Source organism: Phyllobates terribilis, unplaced genomic scaffold (assembly GCF_046119375.1).
Source record: "Phyllobates terribilis strain yellow unplaced genomic scaffold, ASM4611937v1 Scaffold_5__5_contigs__length_657084704, whole genome shotgun sequence".
In the NCBI taxonomy this organism is placed as follows: domain Eukaryota; kingdom Metazoa; phylum Chordata; class Amphibia; order Anura; family Dendrobatidae; genus Phyllobates; species Phyllobates terribilis.
The window spans coordinates 653980717-653993752 of NW_027362765.1; the positions used below are offsets into that span (position 1 = coordinate 653980717).

Consider the following 13036-nt stretch of genomic DNA (forward strand, 5'->3'; position numbering starts at 1 on the left):
AATCCACGCGTTTTAGATCTGCATAACTCCACCTCTTTAAACACAGCACCTTCACCCCCTGCTGTTCCCACCCGCCTCAACACCGTTGGAAGGGAGGAGAACCAATTAAGGCGGGGGGTGGGGTGGAACGAGCAGCTGTCTACCCTTAGCAGGAGGGCTCCTGATTACATACCTCTCCTGCTGCTGCTGCTGCTGGCTGTCCAGCAGCAGACTGAAGGTGGCTGCTGCTGTGCACAGGTATATAAAGGCTCAGAGCCTATTATGACACGCGCAGCCAGCGTTCCATTGCCACATTCCATCTACTGCAGGCAGGATACCTGGCTGGCTGAATGTCGCTGAGAAGCTCACAGAGACCGCCATAAGCAACAGTTTAACAGAATGCCACAGACTAATCAACCAAACTTTTTGGGTTGGGTTCTCTTTTATAGTCTGCAGGCATTAAATGAAAGAAGTCAGTGTTCCAGCAGAAGGAGACAACGTTTCAGAAAAGGCATTGTAGCAAACCAAAAAAGAAATTTTAAGCTCAGCAGAGTAACCAGCGCACATACCTGTTAGCTCAGGTGAGTTTAAAAGGCTGCTGTTGATAACAAGGGCATTTGCTAAATAGATGGTGTGTGTGCAACAATATACTGAAAGGTCAATTATATTGTGCAGCTTATCTCACCACCTGTAGTTATTTAGGTGAAAGCTCCAAAATGCTTGCCTAATATGTCTGTTTATCCAAAAGGAAGTAAAAAGGGAGAGCTAGAAAGATAGCATTGCATCACATTACATGGCAATGCAATGCACAGTTGCTGAAGTTGAACCAAAATGAGCTTGTAATCTGGCTTCTGCAACTTTGAACATGAAAAATCCAATGAGGAGAAGAAAAGCAAAGCCAAAGAGTCCATCCCAAAATCCGACAAACAAGCAAAATGAACAAAAAACATTGAATTCAATTCTTTCTGATTTTAGAAACTGCATTAAAGAAGGGGTGCACCGGTCCTGGAGATACTGCAATACCAGGTCAATGCGTGGAGTGGACAGAGCAAGCTCTTTTTCCATCTCCCTGTTCTAAAAATCCATTTAATATATGGTCCCCAGATAGGGGACGTATCAGATATTAAACTGATAAGAACAGATACTACACTTGATCTTAGCCAAAAGGCCGAGAAGAGATAACCAGAATTGGTTTCAAACTACGGAGCCACCCAAGGATCCTGAAAAGTCCATTTGTGGAGATGAGCTCCTGGACTCCCGTTAAGAAGACATGTTGTCAACCTCTAGATCCCTTACATGCCTGCACTTTTCGGCTTGCTGCTGCTGCAATCCACGCGTTTTAGATCTGCATAACTCCACTTCTTTAAACACAGCACCTTCACCCCCTGCTGTTCCCACCCGCCTCAACACCGTTGGAAGGGAGGAGAACCAATTAAGGCGGGGGGTGGGGTGGAACGAGCAGCTGTCTACCCTTAGCAGGAGGGCTCCTGATTACATACCTCTCCTGCTGCTGCTGCTGCTGGCTGTCCAGCAGCAGACTGAAGGTGGCTGCTGCTGTGCACAGGTATATAAAGGCTCAGAGCCTATTATGACACGCGCAGCCAGCGTTCCATTGCCACATTCCATCTACTGCAGGCAGGATACCTGGCTGGCTGAATGTCGCTGAGAAGCTCACAGAGACCGCCATAAGCAACAGTTTAACAGAATGCCACAGACTAATCAACCAAACTTTTTGGGTTGGGTTCTCTTTTATAGTCTGCAGGCATTAAATGAAAGAAGTCAGTGTTCCAGCAGAAGGAGGCAACGTTTCAGAAAAGGCATTGTAGCAAACCAAAAAAGAAATTTTAAGCGCAGCAGAGTAACCAGCGCACATACCTGTTAGCTCAGGTGAGTTTAAAAGGCTGCTGTTGATAACAAGGGCATTTGCTAAATAGATGGTGTGTGTGCAACAATATACTGAAAGGTCAATTATATTGTGCAGCTTATCTCACCACCTGTAGTTATTTAGGTGAAAGCTCCAAAATGCTTGCCTAATATGTCTGTTTATCCAAAAGGAAGTAAAAAGGGAGAGCTAGAAAGATAGCATTGCATCACATTACATGGCAATGCAATGCACAGTTGCTGAAGTTGAACCAAAATGAGCTTGTAATCTGGCTTCTGCAACTTTGAACATGAAAAATCCAATGAGGAGAAGAAAAGCAAAGCCAAAGAGTCCATCCCAAAATCCGACAAACAAGCAAAATGAACAAAAAACATTGAATTCAATTCTTTCTGATTTTAGAAACTGCATTAAAGAAGGGGTGCACCGGTCCTGGAGATACTGCAATACCAGGTCAATGCGTGGAGTGGACAGAGCAAGCTCTTTTTCCATCTCCCTGTTCTAAAAATCCATTTAATATATGGTCCCCAGATAGGGGACGTATCAGATATTAAACTGATAAGAACAGATACTACACTTGATCTTAGCCAAAAGGCCGAGAAGCGATAACCAGAATTGGTTTCAAACTACGGAGCCACCCAAGGATCCTGAAAAGTCCATTTGTGGAGATGAGCTCCTGGACTCCCGTTAAGAAGACATGTTGTCAACCTCTAGATCCCTTACATGCCTGCACTTTTCGGCTTGCTGCTGCTGCAATCCACGCGTTTTAGATCTGCATAACTCCACCTCTTTAAACACAGCACCTTCACCCCCTGCTGTTCCCACCCGCCTCAACACCGTTGGAAGGGAGGAGAACCAATTAAGGCGGGGGGTGGGGTGGAACGAGCAGCTGTCTACCCTTAGCAGGAGGGCTCCTGATTACATACCTCTCCTGCTGCTGCTGCTGCTGCTGGCTGTCCAGCAGCAGACTGAAGGTGGCTGCTGCTGTGCACAGGTATATAAAGGCTCAGAGCCTATTATGACACGCGCAGCCAGCGTTCCATTGCCACATTCCATCTACTGCAGGCAGGATACCTGGCTGGCTGAATGTCGCTGAGAAGCTCACAGAGACCGCCATAAGCAACAGTTTAACAGAATGCCACAGACTAATCAACCAAACTTTTTGGGTTGGGTTCTCTTTTATAGTCTGCAGGCATTAAATGAAAGAAGTCAGTGTTCCAGCAGAAGGAGACAACGTTTCAGAAAAGGCATTGTAGCAAACCAAAAAAGAAATTTTAAGCGCAGCAGAGTAACCAGCGCACATACCTGTTAGCTCAGGTGAGTTTAAAAGGCTGCTGTTGATAACAAGGGCATTTGCTAAATAGATGGTGTGTGTGCAACAATATACTGAAAGGTCAATTATATTGTGCAGCTTATCTCACCACCTGTAGTTATTTAGGTGAAAGCTCCAAAATGCTTGCCTAATATGTCTGTTTATCCAAAAGGAAGTAAAAAGGGAGAGCTAGAAAGATAGCATTGCATCACATTACATGGCAATGCAATGCACAGTTGCTGAAGTTGAACCAAAATGAGCTTGTAATCTGGCTTCTGCAACTTTGAACATGAAAAATCCAATGAGGAGAAGAAAAGCAAAGCCAAAGAGTCCATCCCAAAATCCGACAAACAAGCAAAATGAACAAAAAACATTGAATTCAATTCTTTCTGATTTTAGAAACTGCATTAAAGAAGGGGTGCACCGGTCCTGGAGATACTGCAATACCAGGTCAATGCGTGGAGTGGACAGAGCAAGCTCTTTTTCCATCTCCCTGTTCTAAAAATCCATTTAATATATGGTCCCCAGATAGGGGACGTATCAGATATTAAACTGATAAGAACAGATACTACACTTGATCTTAGCCAAAAGGCCGAGAAGCGATAACCAGAATTGGTTTCAAACTACGGAGCCACCCAAGGATCCTGAAAAGTCCATTTGTGGAGATGAGCTCCTGGACTCCCGTTAAGAAGACATGTTGTCAACCTCTAGATCCCTTACATGCCTGCACTTTTCGGCTTGCTGCTGCTGCAATCCACGCGTTTTAGATCTGCATAACTCCACCTCTTTAAACACAGCACCTTCACCCCCTGCTGTTCCCACCCGCCTCAACACCGTTGGAAGGGAGGAGAACCAATTAAGGCGGGGGGTGGGGTGGAACGAGCAGCTGTCTACCCTTAGCAGGAGGGCTCCTGATTACATACCTCTCCTGCTGCTGCTGCTGCTGCTGGCTGTCCAGCAGCAGACTGAAGGTGGCTGCTGCTGTGCACAGGTATATAAAGGCTCAGAGCCTATTATGACACGCGCAGCCAGTGTTCCATTGCCACATTCCATCTACTGCAGGCAGGATACCTGGCTGGCTGAATGTCGCTGAGAAGCTCACAGAGACCGCCATAAGCAACAGTTTAACAGAATGCCACAGACTAATCAACCAAACTTTTTGGGTTGGGTTCTCTTTTATAGTCTGCAGGCATTAAATGAAAGAAGTCAGTGTTCCAGCAGAAGGAGACAACGTTTCAGAAAAGGCATTGTAGCAAACCAAAAAAGAAATTTTAAGCGCAGCAGAGTAACCAGCGCACATACCTGTTAGCTCAGGTGAGTTTAAAAGGCTGCTGTTGATAACAAGGGCATTTGCTAAATAGATGGTGTGTGTGCAACAATATACTGAAAGGTCAATTATATTGTGCAGCTTATCTCACCACCTGTAGTTATTTAGGTGAAAGCTCCAAAATGCTTGCCTAATATGTCTGTTTATCCAAAAGGAAGTAAAAAGGGAGAGCTAGAAAGATAGCATTGCATCACATTACATGGCAATGCAATGCACAGTTGCTGAAGTTGAACCAAAATGAGCTTGTAATCTGGCTTCTGCAACTTTGAACATGAAAAATCCAATGAGGAGAAGAAAAGCAAAGCCAAAGAGTCCATCCCAAAATCCGACAAACAAGCAAAATGAACAAAAAACATTGAATTCAATTCTTTCTGATTTTAGAAACTGCATTAAAGAAGGGGTGCACCGGTCCTGGAGATACTGCAATACCAGGTCAATGCGTGGAGTGGACAGAGCAAGCTCTTTTTCCATCTCCCTGTTCTAAAAATCCATTTAATATATGGTCCCCAGATAGGGGACGTATCAGATATTAAACTGATAAGAACAGATACTACACTTGATCTTAGCCAAAAGGCCGAGAAGCGATAACCAGAATTGGTTTCAAACTACGGAGCCACCCAAGGATCCTGAAAAGTCCATTTGTGGAGATGAGCTCCTGGACTCCCGTTAAGAAGACATGTTGTCAACCTCTAGATCCCTTACATGCCTGCACTTTTCGGCTTGCTGCTGCTGCAATCCACGCGTTTTAGATCTGCATAACTCCACCTCTTTAAACACAGCACCTTCACCCCCTGCTGTTCCCACCCGCCTCAACACCGTTGGAAGGGAGGAGAACCAATTAAGGCGGGGGGTGGGGTGGAACGAGCAGCTGTCTACCCTTAGCAGGAGGGCTCCTGATTACATACCTCTCCTGCTGCTGCTGCTGCTGCTGGCTGTCCAGCAGCAGACTGAAGGTGGCTGCTGCTGTGCACAGGTATATAAAGGCTCAGAGCCTATTATGACACGCGCAGCCAGCGTTCCATTGCCACATTCCATCTACTGCAGGCAGGATACCTGGCTGGCTGAATGTCGCTGAGAAGCTCACAGAGACCGCCATAAGCAACAGTTTAACAGAATGCCACAGACTAATCAACCAAACTTTTTGGGTTGGGTTCTCTTTTATAGTCTGCAGGCATTAAATGAAAGAAGTCAGTGTTCCAGCAGAAGGAGACGTTTCAGAAAAGGCATTGTAGCAAACCAAAAAAGAAATTTTAAGCGCAGCAGAGTAACCAGCGCACATACCTGTTAGCTCAGGTGAGTTTAAAAGGCTGCTGTTGATAACAAGGGCATTTGCTAAATAGATGGTGTGTGTGCAACAATATACTGAAAGGTCAATTATATTGTGCAGCTTATCTCACCACCTGTAGTTATTTAGGTGAAAGCTCCAAAATGCTTGCCTAATATGTCTGTTTATCCAAAAGGAAGTAAAAAGGGAGAGCTAGAAAGATAGCATTGCATCACATTACATGGCAATGCAATGCACAGTTGCTGAAGTTGAACCAAAATGAGCTTGTAATCTGGCTTCTGCAACTTTGAACATGAAAAATCCAATGAGGAGAAGAAAAGCAAAGCCAAAGAGTCCATCCCAAAATCCGACAAACAAGCAAAATGAACAAAAAACATTGAATTCAATTCTTTCTGATTTTAGAAACTGCATTAAAGAAGGGGTGCACCGGTCCTGGAGATACTGCAATACCAGGTCAATGCGTGGAGTGGACAGAGCAAGCTCTTTTTCCATCTCCCTGTTCTAAAAATCCATTTAATATATGGTCCCCAGATAGGGGACGTATCAGATATTAAACTGATAAGAACAGATACTACACTTGATCTTAGCCAAAAGGCCGAGAAGCGATAACCAGAATTGGTTTCAAACTACGGAGCCACCCAAGGATCCTGAAAAGTCCATTTGTGGAGATGAGCTCCTGGACTCCCATTAAGAAGACATGTTGTCAACCTCTAGATCCCTTACATGCCTGCACTTTTCGGCTTGCTGCTGCTGCAATCCACGCGTTTTAGATCTGCATAACTCCACCTCTTTAAACACAGCACCTTCACCCCCTGCTGTTCCCACCCGCCTCAACACCGTTGGAAGGGAGGAGAACCAATTAAGGTGGGGGGTGGGGTGGAACGAGCAGCTGTCTACCCTTAGCAGGAGGGCTCCTGATTACATACCTCTCCTGCTGCTGCTGCTGCTGGCTGTCCAGCAGCAGACTGAAGGTGGCTGCTGCTGTGCACAGGTATATAAAGGCTCAGAGCCTATTATGACACGCGCAGCCAGCGTTCCATTGCCACATTCCATCTACTGCAGGCAGGATACCTGGCTGGCTGAATGTCGCTGAGAAGCTCACAGAGACCGCCATAAGCAACAGTTTAACAGAATGCCACAGACTAATCAACCAAACTTTTTGGGTTGGGTTCTCTTTTATAGTCTGCAGGCATTAAATGAAAGAAGTCAGTGTTCCAGCAGAAGGAGACAACGTTTCAGAAAAGGCATTGTAGCAAACCAAAAAAGAAATTTTAAGCGCAGCAGAGTAACCAGCGCACATACCTGTTAGCTCAGGTGAGTTTAAAAGGCTGCTGTTGATAACAAGGGCATTTGCTAAATAGATGGTGTGTGTGCAACAATATACTGAAAGGTCAATTATATTGTGCAGCTTATCTCACCACCTGTAGTTATTTAGGTGAAAGCTCCAAAATGCTTGCCTAATATGTCTGTTTATCCAAAAGGAAGTAAAAAGGGAGAGCTAGAAAGATAGCATTGCATCACATTACATGGCAATGCAATGCACAGTTGCTGAAGTTGAACCAAAATGAGCTTGTAATCTGGCTTCTGCAACTTTGAACATGAAAAATCCAATGAGGAGAAGAAAAGCAAAGCCAAAGAGTCCATCCCAAAATCCGACAAACAAGCAAAATGAACAAAAAACATTGAATTCAATTCTTTCTGATTTTAGAAACTGCATTAAAGAAGGGGTGCACCGGTCCTGGAGATACTGCAATACCAGGTCAATGCGTGGAGTGGACAGAGCAAGCTCTTTTTCCATCTCCCTGTTCTAAAAATCCATTTAATATATGGTCCCCAGATAGGGGACGTATCAGATATTAAACTGATAAGAACAGATACTACACTTGATCTTAGCCAAAAGGCCGAGAAGCGATAACCAGAATTGGTTTCAAACTACGGAGCCACCCAAGGATCCTGAAAAGTCCATTTGTGGAGATGAGCTCCTGGACTCCCGTTAAGAAGACATGTTGTCAACCTCTAGATCCCTTACATGCCTGCACTTTTCGGCTTGCTGCTGCTGCAATCCACGCGTTTTAGATCTGCATAACTCCACCTCTTTAAACACAGCACCTTCACCCCCTGCTGTTCCCACCCGCCTCAACACCGTTGGAAGGGAGGAGAACCAATTAAGGCGGGGGGTGGGGTGGAACGAGCAGCTGTCTACCCTTAGCAGGAGGGCTCCTGATTACATACCTCTCCTGCTGCTGCTGCTGCTGGCTGTCCAGCAGCAGACTGAAGGTGGCTGCTGCTGTGCACAGGTATATAAAGGCTCAGAGCCTATTATGACACGCGCAGCCAGCGTTCCATTGCCACATTCCATCTACTGCAGGCAGGATACCTGGCTGGCTGAATGTCGCTGAGAAGCTCACAGAGACCGCCATAAGCAACAGTTTAACAGAATGCCACAGACTAATCAACCAAACTTTTTGGTTTGGGTTCTCTTTTATAGTCTGCAGGCATTAAATGAAAGAAGTCAGTGTTCCAGCAGAAGGAGACAACGTTTCAGAAAAGGCATTGTAGCAAACCAAAAAAGAAATTTTAAGCGCAGCAGAGTAACCAGCGCACATACCTGTTAGCTCAGGTGAGTTTAAAAGGCTGCTGTTGATAACAAGGGCAATTGCTAAATAGATGGTGTGTGTGCAACAATATACTGAAAGGTCAATTATATTGTGCAGCTTATCTCACCACCTGTAGTTATTTAGGTGAAAGCTCCAAAATGCTTGCCTAATATGTCTGTTTATCCAAAAGGAAGTAAAAAGGGAGAGCTAGAAAGATAGCATTGCATCACATTACATGGCAATGCAATGCACAGTTGCTGAAGTTGAACCAAAATGAGCTTGTAATCTGGCTTCTGCAACTTTGAACATGAAAAATCCAATGAGGAGAAGAAAAGCAAAGCCAAAGAGTCCATCCCAAAATCCGACAAACAAGCAAAATGAACAAAAAACATTGAATTCAATTCTTTCTGATTTTAGAAACTGCATTAAAGAAGGGGTGCACCGGTCCTGGAGATACTGCAATACCAGGTCAATGCGTGGAGTGGACAGAGCAAGCTCTTTTTCCATCTCCCTGTTCTAAAAATCCATTTAATATATGGTCCCCAGATAGGGGACGTATCAGATATTAAACTGATAAGAACAGATACTACACTTGATCTTAGCCAAAAGGCCGAGAAGCGATAACCAGAATTGGTTTCAAACTACGGAGCCACCCAAGGATCCTGAAAAGTCCATTTGTGGAGATGAGCTCCTGGACTCCCGTTAAGAAGACATGTTGTCAACCTCTAGATCCCTTACATGCCTGCACTTTTCGGCTTGCTGCTGCTGCAATCCACGCGTTTTAGATCTGCATAACTCCACCTCTTTAAACACAGCACCTTCACCCCCTGCTGTTCCCACCCGCCTCAACACCGTTGGAAGGGAGGAGAACCAATTAAGGCGGGGGGTGGGGTGGAACGAGCAGCTGTCTACCATTAGCAGGAGGGCTCCTGATTACATACCTCTCCTGCTGCTGCTGCTGCTGGCTGTCCAGCAGCAGACTGAAGGTGGCTGCTGCTGTGCACAGGTATATAAAGGCTCAGAGCCTATTATGACACGCGCAGCCAGCGTTCCATTGCCACATTCCATCTACTGCAGGCAGGATACCTGGCTGGCTGAATGTCGCTGAGAAGCTCACAGAGACCGCCATAAGCAACAGTTTAACAGAATGCCACAGACTAATCAACCAAACTTTTTGGGTTGGGTTCTCTTTTATAGTCTGCAGGCATTAAATGAAAGAAGTCAGTGTTCCAGCAGAAGGAGACAACGTTTCAGAAAAGGCATTGTAGCAAACCAAAAAAGAAATATTAAGCGCAGCAGAGTAACCAGCGCACATACCTGTTAGCTCAGGTGAGTTTAAAAGGCTGCTGTTGATAACAAGGGCATTTGCTAAATAGATGGTGTGTGTGCAACAATATACTGAAAGGTCAATTATATTGTGCAGCTTATCTCACCACCTGTAGTTATTTAGGTGAAAGCTCCAAAATGCTTGCCTAATATGTCTGTTTATCCAAAAGGAAGTAAAAAGGGAGAGCTAGAAAGATAGCATTGCATCACATTACATGGCAATGCAATGCACAGTTGCTGAAGTTGAACCAAAATGAGCTTGTAATCTGGCTTCTGCAACTTTGAACATGAAAAATCCAATGAGGAGAAGAAAAGCAAAGCCAAAGAGTCCATCCCAAAATCCGACAAACAAGCAAAATGAACAAAAAACATTGAATTCAATTCTTTCTGATTTTAGAAACTGCATTAAAGAAGGGGTGCACCGGTCCTGGAGTTACTGCAATACCAGGTCAATGCGTGGAGTGGACAGAGCAAGCTCTTTTTCCATCTCCCTGTTCTAAAAATCCATTTAATATATGGTCCCCAGATAGGGGACGTATCAGATATTAAACTGATAAGAACAGATTTTTTTTTTTTGATTGAATATATCTTTTATTAGCACAAAAAATAAGTTAACAGACAGTGTACAGTGCCGCAGCCCAGTACACACAGAATTCTACATCATATTTACATAACATGAGGATACGACGCACTAACTAGACACATCACACCCCTATGCTACACAAAACACTCAATCTGAAAGAAAAAGCATGTCAATCAATACAGTACGACGAACCGTGATAAGGGATGGGGATTGGGAAAAAGGGGATGGGGAGGGGAAAATCACAGGCCCGAAGCTTTATTGAAAGACAAGACACATAAGGGGAGAGGGGGAGGAGGGGTTTAGTCCTCGTCCTCGTCCTCCGGACCGTCCATGATGGAATAGTCTCTGAGCAGGCTGTGGATCAGCCTGCGGCAGTCCTGGATGGACATCCTCTCCCTCCTCAAGATGAGCCGGTTCCTGGCGACCCAAACGGCATCCTTGAAGCAGTTCATAAGGCGCCAAGCCTCCTGGATGGCTCCGACGGTATGAACCCCAGGGAAGAGTCCGAAAAGCACAGAATGGTGCGATAGGCTCGCCCTGGGGACAGAGTTCCTCAGGTCGTCCTCAAGTGCAGTCAATAGGCGCTGTGCAAATCCGCAGTCCCAAAAAGTGTGCAAAGATGTTTCCTCCACGAAGGGGCACCTTGGGCAGTACCGGGTCTTGCACAGGTTCCGGGCATGCATGAATGACCGGACGGGCAGTCCGCCCTGAATCGCCATCCACGACAAGTCCTTGTGCCCGTTGGTCAGCCTGTCAGACGACACATTTGTCCACACAGTCTCCAGCGTGTCCTGGTGAAGTCCTGTGATGTTCTCCACGTCATCCTTGGCTCTGATTAGCTTGTGGATAGTTTTGGGCTTCCACAAGTCGGGCTTGAGTCCCTCCAGTTGATGCTCCCCCACAAATCGAACGACGTCTCCGTAGAACCATGGCGTCGTCCAGTTGTAGGGGAAGGAGCTGTCCCACTTGTCCCAGCCGAGTCGCCTCCAAAGAGGAAGCAGGAAGAAGCGAGACATGGACCTGCCCGCGGAGCCATTCTTGACTTGCAAAGTCCGGCGGACACAATCACACACAAAAGAGGATCGCAGGAGGGTGGGGATATCTGGAACGCCCTTCCCACCCTTGCGAGGCTCCTTGTACATGACGGCCCGCCTGACTCTGTCCATCTTGGATCCCCAGACAAAGTGAAACACTGTCCTGGTAATGGCCCTGCACACAGTGACTTGTGGGGGCCAGGCCTGCGCCGTGTACTGCAAGACGGGCAGGACCTCATTACGCAGGATGAGTGCCTTACCCTCACAAGTGAGGTGTCAGAGGCTCCAGAGTCCGATCCGTTGCTTCACCTTGGCCAAGCGTTCTTGCCAGGACTTGAGGGCCGCTCCTTCCTTCCCGAACCAGACTCCCAGCACCTTGAGGAAATCCGGTTGAATGTTGAAGGGGAAGGGGGCGGAGGAGGCCGGCTGCCAATCCCCGAAGAGCATGGCTTCCGACTTCCTGCAGTTGACTTTGGCCCCTGAAGCCCGGCCGAACCTCTCACACGTCTGGACGAGGGCGTCGACTGAACCACGATCAGCGCAGAAGACGGTGACGTCGTCCATGTAGAGCGAGCACTTGACCTCGTGTCGTCCCGGACCCGGTGCGGTGATCCCTCTGATCTCTCCATTCTGCCGGATAGCCTCTGCGAAGAGTTCTATAACACAAACAAAAAGAAGAGGTGATAGAGGGCAGCCTTGTCTGACCCCAGAGAGGACAGGGAAGGGGTCAGTCTTCCAGCCGTTCACCAACACCGAGCTGTGGATATCAAAATACATCAGACGGACATACGAACAAAACATGTTACCCAAACCTAACCGGTGCAGAGCTCGGCCCATGAACTCGTGGGAAACCCGGTCGAAGGCCTTCTCCTGATCCAAGGAGACCAGGGCCGCGTGTGCGCGGCGGACCTTGATGTACTCGACCATGTCCCGCACGAGAGCGAGGCTGTCTGCGATGCGACGTCCAGGGATGCCGCAGGTCTGGTCCGGGTGGATGATCCGTCCGATGACCGTCTTAAGTCGTGTCGCCATCGTCTTGGCCAGGATCTTGTAGTCCACGTTGAGCAGAGTGATGGGACGCCAATTCCTCAGGTCGCACCTCTCTCCCTTCCGCTTGTACAGGATCGTGACCATTCCTTCCCTCAAAGATGGAGGCATTCTACCCTCCACCACCATCTCCTCGTACAGGTCCAACAGGTCCGGACAGATGAGGTCTCCCAGTGCTACATAGAGCTCCGCTGGAAGACCATCACTGCCCGGGGTCCTGCCGGTCCTAAAGGATTTAGCGGCAGAGAGCAATTCGCCCACCATCAGAGGTTTGTCCAAGGCTGCCGTGCCTGCAGGATCAAGATGGTTAGTGATACCTGACAGGAACTTATCAGCAGCGTCGGGGTCGGTAGTCTTGTGGGAGTAGAGTTCGCTGTAGAAGTCGCTGACGACCCTCATCACGTCCTCCTTCCCACGTCGCATGTTTCCGCTCTCGTCTCGCAGCTCGTTCAGGGGCGTGTGACCGGCATGAAGTTTCCTGAAAAAGAATGAGTTACATTTCTCACCCTTCTCCAGATTCTCCACTTTGGAACGGAAGATGATTCGCTTGGACTCCTCCTCAAAGTGCCTTTTCAGGCTCTTCTTGGTCTCCTCCAGCTCCTCCCTCACGTCCCAGCCGCAGTGAAGAAGGTCCTGCAGCGACCGCAGCTCGCGCTGCAGCTCTCTG

At 47.1% G+C, this 13036-nt stretch overlaps 8 non-coding genes across 8 annotated transcripts; all 8 read right to left on the reverse strand.

The window, feature by feature from the left end:
• Positions 1-968: 968 nt before the first annotated feature.
• Positions 969-1159, reverse strand: LOC141149435 (U2 spliceosomal RNA). Its single transcript, XR_012245732.1, has one exon. It is a non-coding gene; the product is annotated as a U2 spliceosomal RNA (small nuclear RNA).
• A 1115-nt stretch (positions 1160-2274) lies between these two features.
• LOC141275365 (U2 spliceosomal RNA) lies at positions 2275-2465 on the reverse strand. Its single transcript, XR_012323610.1, has one exon. It is a non-coding gene; the product is annotated as a U2 spliceosomal RNA (small nuclear RNA).
• Positions 2466-3583: 1118 nt separating this feature from the next.
• Positions 3584-3774, reverse strand: LOC141275366 (U2 spliceosomal RNA). Its single transcript, XR_012323611.1, has one exon. It is a non-coding gene; the product is annotated as a U2 spliceosomal RNA (small nuclear RNA).
• Positions 3775-4892: 1118 nt separating this feature from the next.
• LOC141275368 (U2 spliceosomal RNA) lies at positions 4893-5083 on the reverse strand. Its single transcript, XR_012323613.1, has one exon. It is a non-coding gene; the product is annotated as a U2 spliceosomal RNA (small nuclear RNA).
• A 1115-nt stretch (positions 5084-6198) lies between these two features.
• LOC141275369 (U2 spliceosomal RNA) lies at positions 6199-6389 on the reverse strand. Its single transcript, XR_012323614.1, has one exon. It is a non-coding gene; the product is annotated as a U2 spliceosomal RNA (small nuclear RNA).
• A 1115-nt stretch (positions 6390-7504) lies between these two features.
• LOC141275370 (U2 spliceosomal RNA) lies at positions 7505-7695 on the reverse strand. The gene has a single exon (XR_012323615.1). It is a non-coding gene; the product is annotated as a U2 spliceosomal RNA (small nuclear RNA).
• A 1115-nt stretch (positions 7696-8810) lies between these two features.
• Positions 8811-9001, reverse strand: LOC141275372 (U2 spliceosomal RNA). Its single transcript, XR_012323616.1, has one exon. It is a non-coding gene; the product is annotated as a U2 spliceosomal RNA (small nuclear RNA).
• Positions 9002-10116: 1115 nt separating this feature from the next.
• On the reverse strand, positions 10117-10315 carry LOC141150388 (U2 spliceosomal RNA). The gene has a single exon (XR_012246603.1). It is a non-coding gene; the product is annotated as a U2 spliceosomal RNA (small nuclear RNA).
• Positions 10316-13036: the final 2721 nt, after the last annotated feature.